Raw genomic sequence first — 18895 nt, 5'->3', positions numbered from 1 at the left:
TTTCAAATTAAAGAGTTATCTGGTGATATGAACCATCTCCAGGTATTTTGCCGAATTAGGAACAGTCATTTGAGCAACTCTAATATCTATGGAATATGGGAATCTAATCTTCCCAGATATTACCTTCCCTTAGTCAATGTGTTCCCAGATATTATTCACCATTGCTGTGCAAACTATGACCCTGTCAGTAAAGCAGTTATGACCCCATCCCAAACTATTCTCTTTTACATAACTGCTGAATCTATCAATGAGATGTTACACTTCCATCCCACTCAGCCCCTTGCTCCTCTTTCAATGGGATTTTTGCTTGAACAAGGCTCTCAATTGCCCAATTCAGAAATAACTCAGATTGCTCGATTATTCATGAAACCAGATTGCCAACCCCAAGGCCCACCTCCCTATGTGCATTCCTGATTCACTGAAACAGGCAAGCTTATTCTAGACATAATATCCTTTATTTTGGGATTCAAAACCAGTGAATTTGTTGATGAGACCATCTTTGTTATGTGTCAATGTTTACTCCAGGACAGCCCCCTGCTGTCAAATATGATTATGCCTCTTTCATTGCCAATAAAATCAATGAGCAATTTATAAATCTGGACAGAGAAGGAGTCTTCAAGTACACTTCATTCGTATACCACCTTCTGCTATATTATCAGCCAGACAACTTTTCATTTCCCATCAGGAAATTGGATTCCAAAGGAGAGTGGAGGTCTGTGATCTTTTGGACTTCAGTGTTCCACAATGTTTGTGAATCCCCTTATACCTGTTGTGAATTCATTGACTTGTTTGTGCATTCAACATCCACTCTATTGATAGGAGCTCCTCCTCCTAGGCTCTTTGGTGATATAAAGAAGATTTTATAGCTCTCCAAAAACTACAGAATAGGTGACTGGTACCTCTACCAGAATCACACCGAAATCAGAATATATGGCTGTGAACTGTGCCCTTACAAGCTGCCCAAATATGTGCCCATGAGACTATTTGCACTGGAGTATTTCAGGCAGCTTATCAATGTAGATTTAACCCACTTTTGCAATGTAAAGAAAAAGGCTCAGCTGAGAATAAGAAACCAGTTAGGCCCTTTTATCATCAATAAGAGGGAGGCATGGGAAGATGCTGATAAGATATTAGGGGAAGACCTTAAATTGAAGAAAAGTTTCTGGTGGGTACCATATGACCCAAATAGCTTTATAAGTGACAGAAAAGTAAGAAACAGGCTATCGGCTTATATACATCATAGGATCCCTGAAATTGAACAGTTTGCTAATCAGGATGAGTGGGTAGAGGGTACATTAATAGAAGAGATTCCTGAACAAGAAAAAATGGAAAAAGCTATGAAAGATCTTGAAAAGACCCTTGACCTGGACTCTTTTAGACAGGTATCTTTTAAGCTGCCTCAGCAAACTGGAGTGGGTTCATCCTCTGCTGGAACTTCACAGCAGCCTGTACAAGAAACCAGCGCACCAATTGCAGGGTCTTCTAAGGGCAAGGAAGTGGCAAACACAGAGCAGCAAGCAATGACTGATCAGCAAGGGCAAATTCCTCCAGTCCAGACCAAAGCAGCAGAGATCCCAGCTTTGCAGACTCCTGTAAATGAGGAAAAAGGCAAGAAGAGAGATAGAGAAGAGACCACACCTATTAGTGGACCTGCAGAACAACCAAGTGCAAAGAGGCAAAGATTGGATCCTCTATCAGAAGAGGAAATCATTGAAGAAACAACAGACAGCCTAAGAGGTGAGAAGGTGTCAGCCAGCCGACTTCTCCAGTGATGGATACATCAACTAGCTCACATAGGCAGGAGCTAGAAAGGCAGCATAGAGTGGAAGTTTCATCTACCAGGCCACCAAGCAAGCAGCCCTCTGACATCAAAAGGACATTCCCTGAGACAAAGGCCAGGAACAATCCACTGAGGCTTCAAATTTACAACTAGTATCTTAAGATGGCTCCCGCAAAACAGCAAATATTAATGTCAGCATATGACATAAAAGAAGGAAAGATGATCATGAGTTATTTCAAACCCAAGGAGAAGCAACCACAATCAGCAGCTGATTACATCAGAACAAATCTGGAGGTCTTGGCCAAGGATATTCATCCAATGGACCAGATTGAGCTGCATAAATAGACTGGAGAGATGGTATACTCCACACTAGCTAATAAAGCTATGTTAGCTCATAAATTGCAAAACTCCTTGAATAATACCTTTGCTTAGCTAGATCTGAAAAAAAGCCTCTTCTCTAGCTAAGGACAACAGGATAAAATCCTTAGAAGATATTATCATTGAGTTGGGACATAATCCCAAAGATGCCAAAGGCATAAAGGCACTGATGAAGAAGAAAGAAGAGGACATTGCTGCCCTCAGAAAACAGCTGAAACTGCCTCCTTCCATGCATGCACAGACTGCAGAAGTTGTGCAACAGAAGTCTGAAGAGGACATGATGGACCTGTTCATGAGACTGAATGAGAGATTGAGTGAGACGGAGCAGGCATTGGAAAAAGCTCTACAAGAAAAGCAGGGAGAGTCGACCTCCCAGCCATTTGAAGTAGTCCCAACAGTCACTACTGCCCCCTCCATATTTATAACAGCATTGCCTCCCACTGTCTCAGCATCAACAGCAGAGATCATCACAAGTACCTCAGCAACAGAAATAGCACCAGGCAGCAGTACAGGTATGAGTACAGAGGCACTGATAAAAGCCATGGAAGAACTAAAACTACAAGTCTCAAAACTGAAGCAAGTAAAAGAAAAATTGGCAAAGGTAGAAAAAAGTTATGACAAATCCAAGATGACTGTAGCAGAGAAAACAAGGGAGGTTAAGGCATTAGAGAACAAAGTAAGAGCATTGGAAAATGATCTCTCTCTAGATAAACCTCTAGCAGAAATCAGAGAAATTTTGTGGACCAACATCAATCAATCCCTTAGTAATGTGTGGAGGTCTATCCAAGTCATTAATGAGTAGATCGACTTGATAAGAGTGGCCCAACTGGAGATTCAAAAGACAAGAGCCTTATTGTCACAGATGCTTGAACAAACTAACATGTTGATACATTTTTTAAACACCAAGACCAGTGAAGAACTGGAAGCACTAGAAATTAGAGACAGAACAGGCACCATCCTAGACATCAAGAGAGTTCTAACCATGAGAACTCTGATGCAAAATTTGGAAAGGAGATGCCAGGACATGCAGGGGAGATTGATTCTTTCACAGAAAAATTTACAGTGTTGCATAAAAAAGATTTGCCAAGCCCTTTGGAAAGTGATAATCCTCTGATAAGACATGTAGATTACACGCACAAATTGAATAAATATGCTGCTGATGAAGTTAATGCATCATCAAGTACTTCAGGAGTGAAGGCACTTCCATCTGGCCAAGCCCTCTACGACAGCCTGGAAAATTTATTCTACATTGAGCACGAGATAGAGCATATGTTCACCATCCCACCTAATTTCTTCAGATACACAGAGACTAATGAAACTTTAAGGAAGCTTCAGAGACATAAAATACTGGGACCGAAATGCTGGCAAAGTATGTTAGCTATAAACTTATCTTTGGTCAATTGAAAATTTTGGACCATCTACTATAATGCGGAGAATAGAAATGAATCCGAGTCATGCGGGTCAAAGCGCATCACATCAAGGTCAAAGAAAATCTGGCCAAGGCAGAATAACCAGCACAGAGTATCAGTGGGAGACTGCCGTAAACCGACTCGCAGCACCTACCTCCGGTACATCTCATAAAGATGGAACAGCCAGCACAGCATGAATTTATTGCATCTATTTATTATTCCCCTGTTTCCGAGACTGTCTGTCTCTATCTTTGTAAAACGCATTAACTATCACCAGATATTTTTCTATCAGATATTTTGTAAGATATTTGATATTTTTGTATAAATACCCCCCAGACGAAGTATTTGGGGTTGGTTGATGGGCGTTCATAGCTTTTCACTGTAATACTGAAGTTTTCTAGAATAAAAGGTTGTTGGAACCATTTTTGTCTGGCTTACTGAATGAGGAATTGACGCTGAGGACCATGTTACAGAATTCTTGAATCATCTTATGGATCAATAAGTCCCTTCTAACTTGTGTTTTACAGTTTCTATGTTTATTATATCATCTATGTTTCATGATCTCAATAATAAAGAAAAAGAATAATTCAGAATTTGCTTAATTGCACTTTGTCTTCAATATTTGTTATTTTCTATGTTTTCTTCAGAATTAGCATAAACAATGAATTCTTATTGCTCATGTTTCCCCTGATTCTTTTACCTTGAATATTTGTTAAGGAATTCTTAATTGCTTCTTAACAGTAATCAGCCATTTTCCTTCTGTCAACATGATGAAGGATTCTTAATTGCCCTTCACCCATTGACTCCATTCCATCTGATTTCTGCCTATGAATTGTCCCATATTTGAGTAACTTGCTCTGTGATACCTCCTCATTTAGAAACCGAATCCAGGAAGCTATCCTTCTTTGACTCCATCATGCCCAATGGACTAAAACTCTTTAGTGTGACCTCACTGTTCTATTGAAACTCCATCTCTCCAACCAAACTCAAAACAAAACCCCTTGTACTTCATAGCTAGCCTAACACACTTCAAAACAAAGCTAAATCATAAAGAGAGAGCCATTTCTGGATGCAGATTGGCTAGAATCTATATCTAAAAGATTGGTCTGTGGTTACCTCGGCCGTATTCCCTTTCCTACAACTTTAGAAAACAATCTGAGTGATAACATGTTGGACAAAATTCACACTTACTAGCCATAGTTAGGTCATGTCAATAAGAACAACATTAAAGTCTCTAAAGTCTCCCTCCTATTTCTTCACCCCTATGCTCCAAGGAAAATTCCCCGTGATTTCTTTGCCCCTCTACTCTACGAAGTCTATTTCTTGGCCCCTTAGTCCATTCTCCCCATTTCTTCACCCCAATGATGTCAAGTCAACACGGACAGCTCAAGCTTGCGAGGACCTTTAAAACCTGCAATTAAAGACAAATAAAATTAGTTATCAATATTGCAATGTTCAAAATTTCATAAAAATCAATTTACAAATGGGAGAATGGGTTGAATTTCATATTCAATTACAAATCATAATTCTTATCACCCCTAGCAAGAATGCATGCTTACAAATAGAGAATTTCCTGGAACTTTGCAGTGATGAAGACAAAGTATACAACTGGCAGTCAATTCACATGCAGCTATGGAAATGGAAATCCATAGTCTGGATTGAATTAGTTGAATAAACATAATGCACTTGTAAAGACTAGTGAATTCAGTTCATTGCTGGTATGAGTATTTCAAACATAAAGATACATTCTCCAATGGTGTTAACAGCTTAAGTAACAACTTAATAATGCTTCTCAGTGCACTCACAAGGGAAGTAACCCTCCATAAGCTCTTTCCAGCCTGCCCTTGCCGATTCAATAGTTGCAAGAGATCTTTTAGTGGCAACAACCTCATGCATCCAGCCACCCCCATTCTTTGGCAACAACCTCTGCCGTCACCCCCTGTAAGCCACTGAAGCTGCTTTGCAGCAAATGCAAACCAAATCAATATGTTAGCCCCATAATACAGATTCTCAATAAGCCTCAAATTGATATATTTGTAAATAGTGAAATGTTGAATCCTATTACCTGCTTGCCAGCTTGGATGAACAGGCAACCAACAGGGACATGGACTTCATCTTTTTGACCATTTCTCAACCAAATGCATTGTCCAGGGAATCTGCGGTGACCTTGGATAATCAGAAAGTTAATATCATAATGATAACCTGCAAATACAGTCCCTTCTTTTCCATGCCTTGAAAGGACACTCCCTTGAGCCAGCAAGTGAGGTCACTGCCATCATCAACAAGAAAATTGAAGGGAAACAATTAGTGGTAATAATACCCAAAATTATTGCAGATTAAGATAGGTCCAATAACTTGAAAAGTTAATAGGGGATATGTCTTGAAGTATTAAAATACCTGTTATAACATTGAAGTAAATGAATATTTTGAAAGCCCAAACCCAATTCCTGCCATCTCGTACACAACCTACCCAGATAACTGAATAAATATACTGGAAAGATAATGAAACAAAATGTTTTAAAAAATCAACAGAAAAGACAACTACTAATAAGAAATCATATCTCTAGATCACCCCGAGTATAAATCACCATAGAACCCCATCCATCCATAGTATCCGCCCACTCTGGGAACCCTTCTGGGACCACAGGATATCCAATTTTTGGTTTGTTTTCTTTCAGATAGGAGAATATAGGAGATCATGAAGAGACTATGCCAATCACTTAAGCCCCTTACACTAGCTTTCAACAACTTATGAAAGCATGTGGAATCATCAATGTCATCTATGCCACAATAGGTTAACATAAGGTGAGACTCTTCTCACTAGTGCTCAACCTATAAACACAACCACATAGGCCTTCATGACTTTCATGCATAGCACCATTTAGTCAAAAGGGATTTATTATAAAAATGAAATGGTCAAAAGGGAAAAGCACTACAATACATGATGGAGATTGCACCAAAAAAGGTGAAAGGTCACAATGGAAGCTAAAGCACAAAGAACAGGTCTAAAGAGTTTTGAACACAAAACATGGATTAGACAACAAAAGACGCTAGAGGAAAATGAAGAGTTCAAAGATGCTGCACAATTTATCAATGGAGTAAATAAACAAGAATATTGTCATTTGTCAAGTTAGCAAACCTTTATAGATAAAGAGTTAGAGATGTAGAGCATCCATTTATTGAGTAATAAGAATGAATATAACTATTTTTGAATGGTTATGGAATTTGTTTTTTTATTTTTTACAATATTAGGCTGTGATGTGCCCATCAGCAGGATGCTGTCACCAGGATTGTGCAAAACTCAACCAAGCCTGGCCATAACTTGGAACAATGTAAGCCCAACAATTAGCTGACACCCTCAACCCCTCCCCATGAGATTTCAACCTGTGCCCTAATAAGGACTAAACCCCACACAAGCCAACTGATCTACCAGAAACCAGATGGAAACTATACCATACAAACCAACTGTCTACATCTCATTGGTATTGAATTTTGTATTTATGATGTGGGTAATTGTGGTCCATTTATCCTCGTGTTAAAATGTTGTTGTTTATGAGTATGCTCAGTCTACAAATGCAGGGAATCCACTAGGTTTCGCCCATTGGAGTAAAATATAAATCCTTTCAAACACAGTCCTAGTCTCGAGAAGCAACCGTGTCAGAATTTTGTCTCAATAGACTTCCTACAATCTTTGCACATATATCATTAAAACTTTTAGATCCTTCAAAATGAAGACACCCTTAACCTTAAACAGTGTTCTACACTTCAGATTTACAGTGTATGCAATCATACATTTCATGCAACAACTACAATTTCTACGTAATTCCAGAGCATGGACATACTTCAATTTCAGATTTTCTTCATTTTCCCATATCTCAGGTGGGGTTTCATTTATGTTGTGAATGCTTTGCAGAGCAAAATCTGCTCCTTCTGTTCAGACATATCTGCCAACCTGCATTCCAAACAAAAAACAGTTATCCAATGCTAGTTATAAAACTATGTTACAATTCCAACAAAACTGGTTTTATGTTTTTCAGATGTGAATTAGATATGAATAATGTAATGAGGGCTTACCAAAACAGTATGCAACCCTGCAGCTTTGCCGGCTGCTATGTTATGTACACTGTCGTCAAAGAAAATCTGCGTAGAAATATTTAAAATTATATCACTCCAACTTTTCAAAATAGTTCTACGACATGCATTTCAAAAGGACTATTGATTAGAAAAACATACCGCTCTTTTTGGATCTGCATTTATTATTTTCAATGCAAACTCTATTGCCTCCAAGGAAGGATTGCAAAGAATAAGAGATTTGGAATTTGTTGACTTATCACCATTTATAGTTTCCAAGCAATCACTATAATCAGCTTTTCCGCGAGAGGTAATGACAGTTTCCAAGTCGTCTTCATTACCAGTAGTTTGCATACATGAGTTGACAGTCTTCAAGCTATTATTCTCATCAAGAAGTTGTTCAGAGCTATTCAGTGCTTCAAACCAGGTTTCCAAGTCATCTTCATTAACGGTGGTTTTGGTATTTGGGTTGACAGCTTTCAAGATATTACTATTATCAGTAATTTGTTGAGGGGGTTCAGTGTTTCAAAGCATATTACACCTTCAAAACAATCTTCCAACCGCTGTCTACTTAAGGTTTTTGTAGCATGAACTTTGTCAGAATTGGTGAATATCTGCATCAGAGGATCAACAGCACTTTATAAACATATGATGATAATAATAATAATAATGTAATTCTAAGGTCATTGCCAAGCCAGACACCAAATTGGTGTATAAGACCCCCTTGTTTGTGGGACAAGGGGCCCACCACACAATGATTTGACTACTAAAATCTACAGTAGTGTACATACTCTACCCCCCTTTGGATTAGGACATGTGACCTCCTATGAAGAGGCACATGTTCTTGAATCTTAACCATCAGGTCTACTCAAGCAGAAGCTCCCATATATAGAGTAGAGGAATTAAGATAACATACAAGAACTCAGAATCTCTCATATATAGAATATAAGAATTAAGATAACATACAATAACTCAGAATCTCTCATATATAGAATATAAGAATTAAGATAACATACAAGAACTCAGCTACAGTACTTTATATTTTCTGTTGTGGCATACTCAGTAACAAACTCCTCAGCACAGGATCAGGTCTAAGGTTCTCATATGGCAATCTCCCGTACACAAAACTGCAGATACAAATTTTTAGAACAACCAGGAGTCACAATTATTTTGAATCAAAGAACAAGCACATCAACTGGTTGAAAATAAAGAGTGAGAATACCCATGGAAGTCATCATTATCAAAATCATAGCCCAGTACCTGTTTCAAACCCATCAAGATGAAAGATTAGATGGATGATGTAAAAATTAAAACGCATTTGTGGTTTGTTTCTCAGTCCATAATTTTATTCTTAGTATGTTAAGTTATGGTATGTTCTATGTTTAGTGCAATTTACTTCAGTTTCTTCTTATTAGCCCAATGTCATCACATTAACATAAAGTAAAATGGTGATAGAACATAAATAAATTGACAAAAGACAAGCCAAGACAAGAGGCACCAGATGTGGCGGCTAGCCAGGGACAAACCCCAATGTGGGGAAACCCTTTGATCAATTCTTCTATAATCTTCAATAATTCAGCAAAGAGAGAGAAATAGTACAAATATACAATTCTGTAATTTTATGACAGCAGCAGCGAAACCCTAACCGGAAAAGTCAAAGCTGGCCAAACAAGTCAGAATTGACCTCCAATCAGCTTGGTCAATATCCCAGTCAACTCGGCCTCCAACAGCAAGAAGAGGCAGCCCAAAAACAGTCCGAAAAACTCAGTCAAACGAAGGTCAACAGAAGTCAACCTGCAGCCAGCAATTAGGGCAGTCAAAGCTGGTCAAACCTTAAGGTCAGATTGCCTCAGTTTGTGTGCCAAAATCTGTGACCTACCTAGGAGAGAGCCACACCAAAACCGCAGTCCAAAAAAGGTCAACGCTGGTCAAAGAGACTTTCTGCAGCCCTGGTCAAACTCGGTCAACACAGTCAAACAGTCATGTGTCCTTCCTGCGTCCTCCTTCCCACGTGAGAGAGATGATGCTCCTTGTGCGTACCCAATCAAATAAGGAGAGAGAGAAGAATGTAAGATGAGATGAGATGAGTGAATAATGCCACAAGGTGACTTGTACTTATATGAATCGTTGAGGATGTGTGCCACACATTTTGTTGTTCACTGACCTTGACAAGTTGTCAAGTAAATACAAATAAATTCATATCTCCATAAATACATGTCGAAATCTGATGATCGTCAGATCAATCCTACACCTCTCAATGAGAGGAATCCAAGAAAAATATTAGCTGCCATAAATAAGATAACCCACATGGAGTTTGGCTCTAGTTGCCAATTGTAACACTCCCTCTCAACTAACGAGAACTCCATCTGCTAATCCATCTAACCGTCGGTACTATCTCTGCCATCAAATGCACTGCTTGACTTTGCTCTGCTCTGCTCTGCCTAACTATGAAGAAGAAGAAACGATCGAGGATGTATCATACCATCCTCTACTGACCCGAAGTCAGTCACAGAGGGTGTGTCATACCACTCTTACTGATCCCAGATTAGTGCCAAATGAGAGTGAGCTATATCACTCTCACTGACCCGAAGTCAGTTCCAATTGATCCCAGATCAATGTAGGTCATCCTAGCATAGGGGGTATGGTAGATACAACGATGCGTCCATTGATAGTAGTACTATGGTCCCTAACCCCATTTCCCTACTCATTGGCCAAATGAGAGGTACTTCCCATGAGTCCCAGACCGCATGGGTATAATGCCTTGATAGGAGAACCACTCATCCTATCCATAAGTCACCATAGGGTATCACAGGGGAAGGCTGAACCATTCACCTTGTACACAACGCACCACTAGGGGAGGGTGAGTCGCCCTATGGTCGTTTGTCACTCCAAGAAGTACCTGAAGCTCCCTGGAGCTCCCAGAGCTCAATGCATGCATCATATAGGACCCTCATTAGAGGGTCTCTCAACGACTCCAAGTCATTCTCGGAAAGTCAAGAATTTGACCTTTCCTAGGGGCTTTGTTAGAATGTCGGCGACTTGCTCATCTGTACCAATATGATGGAGCCTTATTGCTCCTCATTGTACCATATCCCGGATAAAGTGGTACCTGATATAGATATGTTTTGAGCGATCATGAAATACAGGATTCTCTGATAAACGAATCCCACTTTGGTTGTCACAAAGGATCACGATAGTATCCAATGTATATCCAAACAGCTCACTGAAGAGCTTCCGCAACCAGACAGCCTCACAAGAGGCCATAATCGCAGCAATGTACTCTACTTCAGCGGTGCTCAAAGCCACTGACTTCTACTTCATGCTCATCCAGGATATTGAGGCAGATCCCAAAGAGAAACAACACCCGGAAGTGCTCTTTTGGTCCACCACACTGCCTACCCAATCAGCGTCGATATATCCATGTAGTCTCACATCTCCAGCAGTGTATCTCAACCGAAGAGTGATTGTGCCCCGAAGATATCTCAAAAGTTTCTTGGCACCAATCCAATGTGAGTGGTGAGGCTCAACGTGTTTACTACAAAACATATATCCGAATGGGAGTTCACCAAGAACATCAATGCTCCTATGAGTTGACGATACTAGGTAGCATTTCCCAAAGCACGTCCGATAGCACTACCGCTTAACTTCTTGAAGTCAAACTCCATCGGGGTAGTCATAGGCTTGCAGTCCACCATACCGAATCTCTCCAATATCTTCACCACATATTTTCCTTCAGATAGGAAAATATCTGCTAGTTACTGCCAAACTTCCAGCCCTAGGAAATAGTGCATCAGTCCTAGATCCTTCATCTCAAATTTGGAAGCCAACTCCCTTTTACATTTGTGAATGAGAGGGTTTGCACCTGTCAGAAAGAGGTCGTCAACGTACAACACCAGTATGAGAGGCTTATCATCTTCAACCTTAAAGTAAAGGTTTGGATCGACTTCACTCCTAGTGAATCCCAGCTTCATCAAGTAGCTATCGATCCTCTCATACCAAGCTCGGGGTGCTTGCTTCAGCCCATAGAGGGCTTTCTTCAACCTGCACACGTGAGATTCCCGATCATGAATCTCAAATCCCTCGGGTTGTTCCACATAGACTTCCTCTTTGATCGAACCATGCAAGAACGCGGTCTTGACATCCATCTGATGTAGGTTCCATCCTTGCAAAGCAGCAAGGTCTATGATCAAGCGAATGGTGGTGTATCGGGCAACAGGTGCAAATATCTCGTCATTATCTATACCTTCCTTTTGAGAGAAGCCACGAGGGACAAAACGAGCCTTATACTTTTTGGCGCTTCCATCAGCTCCATGCTTTATTTTGTAAAGCCACTTCAAGGTGATAATTGTTTTGTCCTGGAGTCTGGGGATCACATCCCAGACATCGTTCTTCATGATGGACTCGTATTCCTCATTCATAGCATCCTTCCATACTTGATGCTTCACGGCTTCTGCAAACGATGAAGGCTCATTTTGAATGATCGTGCTGATAATGGTCAAGTATCCCTGGTACCTAGTCGGCTTCTTACTTTCACGGAAAGTCCCTCTAGGTGCAATGTGTCCTTCAGCATCATCAAATGCCCCCCTAAGCCATGAGGGCCTCTTCCTAGAAAAGGAAGGCTCTTGTGGAGGGGGATCAATAGGATCCATAGGTTCTTCCGCTTCGGGCATCGTCTCATCTTCCTTTTCCTCCGGTTTCCTGGTGTCAGTTTCTTTAGTTTTCCTTAGTATAGGAAGATTGTCAACTTTGCTAAGAGCCATATCTTCGTCAAAGGTGACATCATGGCTAATCTCGACTTCCCTTTGACCAGCCACATAGACTCTATAGCCCTTAGAATTTTCGCTATAGCCCACGGAGATTCCTTTCTTTCCAAATGCACCTAATTTATTCCTTTTCTCTTTCGGCACATGAAAATATACAGGGCTTCAAAAAATTCTAAAATGAGAGACATCAGGTTTCTTACCAATGAACATCTCTTTGGGAGTCTTTGAACCCAATGCTTGATGAGGGCATCGGTTTTGAACATATACGGTGGTATTCGCAGCTTCAGAAGCCTTTAATCATGGAGCATAGCATGAACAGCTTCCACAATCGTACAATTCTTCCTTTCCGCCATACCATTCTGCTCAGGAGTATGTGGTGTTGTGGTCTCCCTCTTAATGCCAGCCTCTTTGCAAAAGTCATGGAACTCATTGGATTCATACTCAGTCGCATTGTCAGTCCTTAAGATCTTGATCTTCTTTTCAGTTTGATTCTTGATTAAGGCTTTGAAGTGTCAGAACTAGGAGAACACTTCATCCTTCTTTTTCAAGAAGTATATCCACGTCTTGCGAGAATAGTCATCTGTAAAAGTGAGATAATATAAATAACCTCCTAAAGAGTTCACGGGCATCATACCAGATATGTCAGAGTGAACCAACTGCAAAATATCGGAGGTCTTGCTACGGCTTGAGGGGAATGGTCCCCTTTTGAGTTTTCCTTCGGCACATCCCGGACATACACCTTCTTGCTATATTTTGAACTCGGGCATCCTTGTCACCATTTGTCTCACATCAGGTAGAGCCTTATAATGAAGGTGGGCAAACCTCCCGTGCCATAGTTCGGATTGAAGAGATGTGTCACAGGACATGACTCCCAACAGACTTCCTCCGACTTGATATAGAGAGTCAACTCAAAACCCAAGAGTGAAAGCATCTTTAAAATTATTTTTCCATACATGTAACTTGCCATCGATGAAGGCCACCTTGTAGCCTTTGTCTTCCATTACGAAAATGGACACCAGGTTCTTCTTGAGATCAGATACATGTAGGACTTCTTGCAAATGAATTGTGTTCCCTTGATTCAATTGAAGAGTAACATTTCCTACACCCTTCACAGGATAGATGGAGTTGTCTCCAAGAATAATTTCCAGGTTGGTCTCCTTCTCTATCAGATTAAAGAGAGCTTCTTTGTAACCAGTGAAGTGCCTTGAGGCACCACTATCAATAAGCCAATTGCCCAAAGAGCCTAGAGGAGTAGTAGAGAGGGCCGCTATCGGATTATATTCATCTTGCTTATTGTTAACAATATTAGATTCATACCTGGAGTTTCTTGCCTTCTTGGAGGGTTGACCACTTCCTTGATTTCCAGCATTCCTCTTTCCTCTGCCATTGTACCTACCATTGCTTTGATTGTAGTTGGAATTGCCTCAGGAGTGATTTTGATCATCGTCGTGAGATGTGTCGATTCTATTAGGACACTCCCTCGCATAGTGGCCAATTTTGTTGCAAACGAAACATCTACCCTTCCTTTCACCTTTCGATCTGGCCTTTCCTTTAGATTTAGACCCGGAATTATTTCTCCTTTTAGCATGAGAGGAGAAAGCAGTGGGGTTGCCTTTGAATGCAGGCATTTCCTGCTCTTCCATCCTTGTCTCTTCTTGAATGCATCTCGCCATTAATTCCTCAAATCCTGGAATGACATTATTGTTGAGAAGAGTGGTTTTAAATACATACCATTCCGATGGGAGCCCTCCAAGAGTTGTGATGGTCAGTTCCCTGTCAGGAATGACTTCCCCAATCGATAGGAGATCATTCTTGATCTCGGTGATCCTTAAGAAGTAAGATTGCATATTCTCATCTTTGCCCTTCTTGATTTCCTTTGGCTTATTTTTTAGGAACATAACTTGATTTGCATCACTAATTTTAAACAAGCTTACCAGTCTATCGTAGATTTCCTTGGAGGTGTTCAGCTTGGAAATGTAGACCACCAAGCGCTTATCGATAGAGTCTCGGATGATCTTCTTTGCTTTGACTTCACCCTTAGTCCACTTGTTCCTTGTAGCAACCGGTGCATTTGATGGAGGCTCAGTGATTCTGCCTTTCACATAGTCCAACACTTCCTGCTCTTCCAATGTCAGATCGAGAGACATCTTCCATCCTTCATAGTCAGGCTTCCCACAGGGCTTGTCTTCGGCGAGGAAGTGTGATGAGGAACACATGAAGTCTTTAAGATTTTTCCAACAGTCTTCGATGATTGCTCTTGCTCTTGCTCTTGCTTGGGCTTTATCTTCACCTTAGCTCTGATACCAAGTTAAGCTAAGTTACCAGGATTCGAATACGGATACGGATCTGAATTCAAATTCACTAGTTTTTTGAAAATCTAGGATCCGGATACAACAAGGATACGTCGAGTACAAAAAAGTTAAAATATAATAATTTTTTTAATTTTAAAAAACACTTTAGAGTTCAAAAATCAAATAATCCCTAAAACCATGAAACACTTTTAAAACCTAAACCATTAGATCTATTAAAAATATGAAGGTTGAAACACTGAAATGATGCATTCTCCCTCATACAAAGTAATAAAAAGGATAATATCATAAATGATAATAGTGAATACATTTACATATCCTCAAATGGATCTGCATTATCTTCTGCATATTGCAACTCTACATCATGAATAGATGATGGGGGTCCTAGAATGTAGGAAGTTGCATCAGTAGGCTGGATTGGTGGTGGAACAATATCCTCAAGTAGGTCGAGGTGAGTCATTGCATTCAGTGTCAAGTTCAAGTCATAGATCTCAAGCTCCACAGCCCACATCCTACTTGGACTTTTTTTATACTCTGGTTCAACATGTGATAGAAGACGGAGGTTGGAATGAACATACACAAGATCCTCAGCGTTTCCCGCTCCCAACCTGTTTCACTTCACTGAATGGATGAAGCCATATGTACTCCAATTCCTCTCAGCTAGTGAGGAACTAGAAACTTGTGATAACAACCTAGTGGCTAGAGTGGAGCGGAATGCTATCCCCACCAAATAATAGGATCAAGATGCCCTCGATCATCCATAGCTACTGGATCTGAAAAGCTACCAGTAGATTGTACAAATCCTCCAAATTCTTGGCATACTTCCATTGCAACTCCCATATCTCTATAATTTTTCCTCAAAGTTGTCTTGTATTGTTGTACCAATTCAAAATCCTTGTTTGGTGTTAGTCTACCAGGTAAAGAAACAATTTTGTAATGATAATATTTAGGGTGCAATGCATAGGCCAAAAGGTGTAATGGTGTGATCATTTTGTTTCACATTTCTATAACTATGTCCTTCACTTCATAATAGAATGTTTCAAAAGGGTCATTTTCATTTGTCCTAATCATTTCCCTTATCCTCTCCAACATACTATCAATGTTTTCATAAACTTCCCCCAAGCAAGGTGTATTTGTGTCAAATGTCTTGATCAAGGTCAAGATTGGTTCAGTAAACCACAGAAGGTATTGGACATTGTCTCACAATGCATCATCAAGAATGATGGACTTGATTTTTTGCCCCCTATCAGAAGTGGAAGTCCTCCATGATTCCCAAAGAGGGTCAATGACTATTGCTTGTAATGTTGGTCTCACCTCCACAAGCCTCTAAATGATAAGAGCATGGGAAGCAAAATGAGTTTCAGCAACCTACAAGTTTCAAAAAGTCAAATCTCAAATGAGAAAACATATATAAATTTGTAATTAATATTAAGAATTTCCAATACAAATAATATTGATTAAAAAAAAGTACCTTCAGTAGCTCTAACTTTGCAAAACCTCGATAAATGGCTTGGGACATTGAATGATTGGTTATGAACATTTTGATTTCTTTTGTTGCTACATATATTTCATTAATCCATTCAATCTCACAAATCTTGGCAAGCATAAGGTTCAATGAATGTACTACACATAGAGTCCAAAAGATGTGATCATATCAACCCTCTACAATCAAACCTACAGCTTTACAAACTTGTGCGTTGTCTGCAATGACTTGGACAACATTATGTAGCCCATGCATCAATAAGAATTGTGGATATGAAAGATACATCTTTCTCTATTCCACTGCAATCAACAGCCTTCAAAAACATTGCCCCCTAGGGGCATACTGCAACAATATTAATTAATGGACGATTTCTTTGGTCTTTCCATCTATCAGAAATGATGGGCACCCCTCTTTTTGTCCATGTATCACGGATTATCTCTAGTTGTCTATCCATGGATTGTCTCTCTGATGCCAACAAAGTAGTGCGGACCTTTTCATATTCAAGGCTTTTGTACCCTTTTGGCACTTCATTAACTGCCTTAATTATTTGTTGCCAATAAGGGTAATGCACCAAATTGAATGCTAATCTATTTGCATAGATGCAACGAGCTACATGGTCATCGGCTATGTCTCTACCTTGATTATTGAAAGTTGCTAAAAGAGGGCCTAAAGTGGGTTTTTTATTAGTTGTGGCAGCAAGGCCTTGTTGTAGAGCTTTGCATAGGGTATTTTCCCTTAGCAAGTTTTCTATCAGCAGCTTCTTGCAAAGATGCATACAATTTCATTTTTCTAGGACTCAAACCTTGGCCAGGTTTGCCATTTGTATCTTTTGATCTGGTGCATACTCGCACCCCTATGTTAGTTTGACCAATGAGATGGGATTTCACTCTAATATGTGAGCCATTTTTGATATCTTGGCATTCATTGCACTTCCATTTAAATGAACCACCTCCGGGGTTTTTTTCAATAATCTCCATAGACTACCATAGAGGAGATTTTGGGTCTGTTTTAATGATTTCCCCTTCACTCTGTTCATGTTGTGATGGTTCCATAATGATAATGGCCTATAAGTTACCTTACTACATATAAAATTCAAATTATAATATATTATCAATACACAATTAAAAATTAAAATACACTTCATCTAACACACCACTACAATATCTTCCTGAATTTCTAATAACAAGATAAGAGCACATGTACAAATGATGTCTGCTTTATTTTAATGTCTATGGATGTCTCTCTAAACTCTCTCTTTGGAAAAGATTGGTTCATGCAGAGATTGAATGATGGTTTGTAAAGAAAGATACTTATCTTCTTGTCAATAACAAGATAGGATAGAAATTGTTTGCCTCCGGATTTGCTTACATCAGTTAATTGGTTGGCTGTCCTAGATGGTCTTTATGACCTACTTCCAACCAGATTTTATCATTTTAACAGTCCCAAACTAGGGTTTATAATGCTAGATCCAAGGGTTTAATTGAAATATGTAGGTTGGATTATTAACATATGCCGTAGCTTTCAGTTTTAAATGCTACGTGGCAGGTGGAAGGTCTCCATCAAACAGGAAGTCCGAGTCATTTGTGGCTCATATTTGTAGGATGTAGATAGGCAGACTGGGTTATTAACATAAATAGTAGCAATCGGCCATCCTCAAATGCTATAAGGCAAGCGGGTTTCAGTGGAATTGGGGAACAAAAATAAATTGAAACAAACTCTCGAACCTTCGAAGAACTAAATTGAGGTTTGAATATCGGGATACGAGTGCGATGAAGTGTTAACAGTTATACCTTGGTCCCGAACGGTGATGAATACGAGTGAGATGAAGTGTTAACAATTATACCTTGGTCCCGAACGGTGATGAATACGAGTGCAATGAAGTGTTAACAGTTATACCTTGGTCCCAAACGCTGATGAATACGAGTGCAACGAAGTGTTAACAGTTATACCTTGGTCCTGAATGGTGATGAATACGAGTGCGATGAATAACGTTGAATGATGATGAATAAGTCGGTGATGAAGTCGTGATGAATAAGCGCAGTCGTGCCTTCCTCGCCTTCCTCCTGTTCCGCCGGTTCCTCAAGAGTAGGGTGCACTGCCGACAAAGAGGGACCACAGTGCACACTTTAACCTTTACCAAAAAGACAAAAACCTAAAATCATTCACGGCATTTTCTTTTCACATTCACCAGTTCCAGCAAACTTATACGAGATCCATTTCCGTCGACAAGGAGCCATTTCTGCAAACCCTAGATCCGCCACCTGCCATTTTTTCCGTGTATTCCGGCAGATCCGGGGATCTTGGCCCTCCCCTTGCCGGATATGGTAACTTAGCAATTGCCTAAGGCCTGTGAACAACACAAATATCTGCTGATAGCCTTGTCAGAGGAATATGTGATGGCAGTGAGATTACTGTATATGATCAAAAGAAACAAGGAAACCAGAAATAGAAGCTCCAGCCTGTTCATTCAACATTTACAAGTGGCTTCATGGGACCATAGAGTAAGAGATGAAGCTGGCTTCCCAGCTTTTGCTTTGGAAAGTAAGGCCACCAAGCATTCTCTGAAACATGAGAAGGAATGGAACCAGATATACGTAGGCAGATTACAATCATGACAAGGTAGAGGTGTCAATTCTCTGGACCTTGAGTGCAGTTGTTAGAAATGGGTATAATTGCCTAAGGCTTGTGAACAACTGCAAAAA

At 39.9% G+C, this 18895-nt stretch overlaps 1 pseudogene across 1 annotated transcript in view; it reads right to left on the bottom strand.

Moving 5' to 3' along the window:
- The window catches only part of LOC149214247 (uncharacterized), a 40567-nt pseudogene extending 25017 nt beyond the window's left edge, over nt 1-15550 (bottom strand). Inside the window, exons 1-9 of the transcript XR_016250059.1 lie at nt 15438-15550; nt 15025-15318; nt 7801-8274; nt 7642-7707; nt 7410-7519; nt 5965-6033; nt 5633-5836; nt 5373-5522; nt 4759-4978 (exon numbers count right to left, since the gene is read on the bottom strand). The product of XR_016250059.1 is annotated as an uncharacterized LOC149214247 (transcript). The remainder of the gene's footprint in view (nt 1-4758; nt 4979-5372; nt 5523-5632; nt 5837-5964; nt 6034-7409; nt 7520-7641; nt 7708-7800; nt 8275-15024; nt 15319-15437) is intronic.
- Nucleotides 15551-18895: the final 3345 nt, after the last annotated feature.

This window comes from Pinus tabuliformis, chromosome 1_1, assembly GCF_031772625.1.
Source record: "Pinus tabuliformis cultivar Carrire ecotype Pingquan chromosome 1_1, CPIR1, whole genome shotgun sequence".
Classification (NCBI taxonomy): Eukaryota; Viridiplantae; Streptophyta; class Pinopsida; order Pinales; family Pinaceae; genus Pinus; species Pinus tabuliformis.
This window is presented reverse-complemented; position numbering and strand designations above follow the sequence as displayed.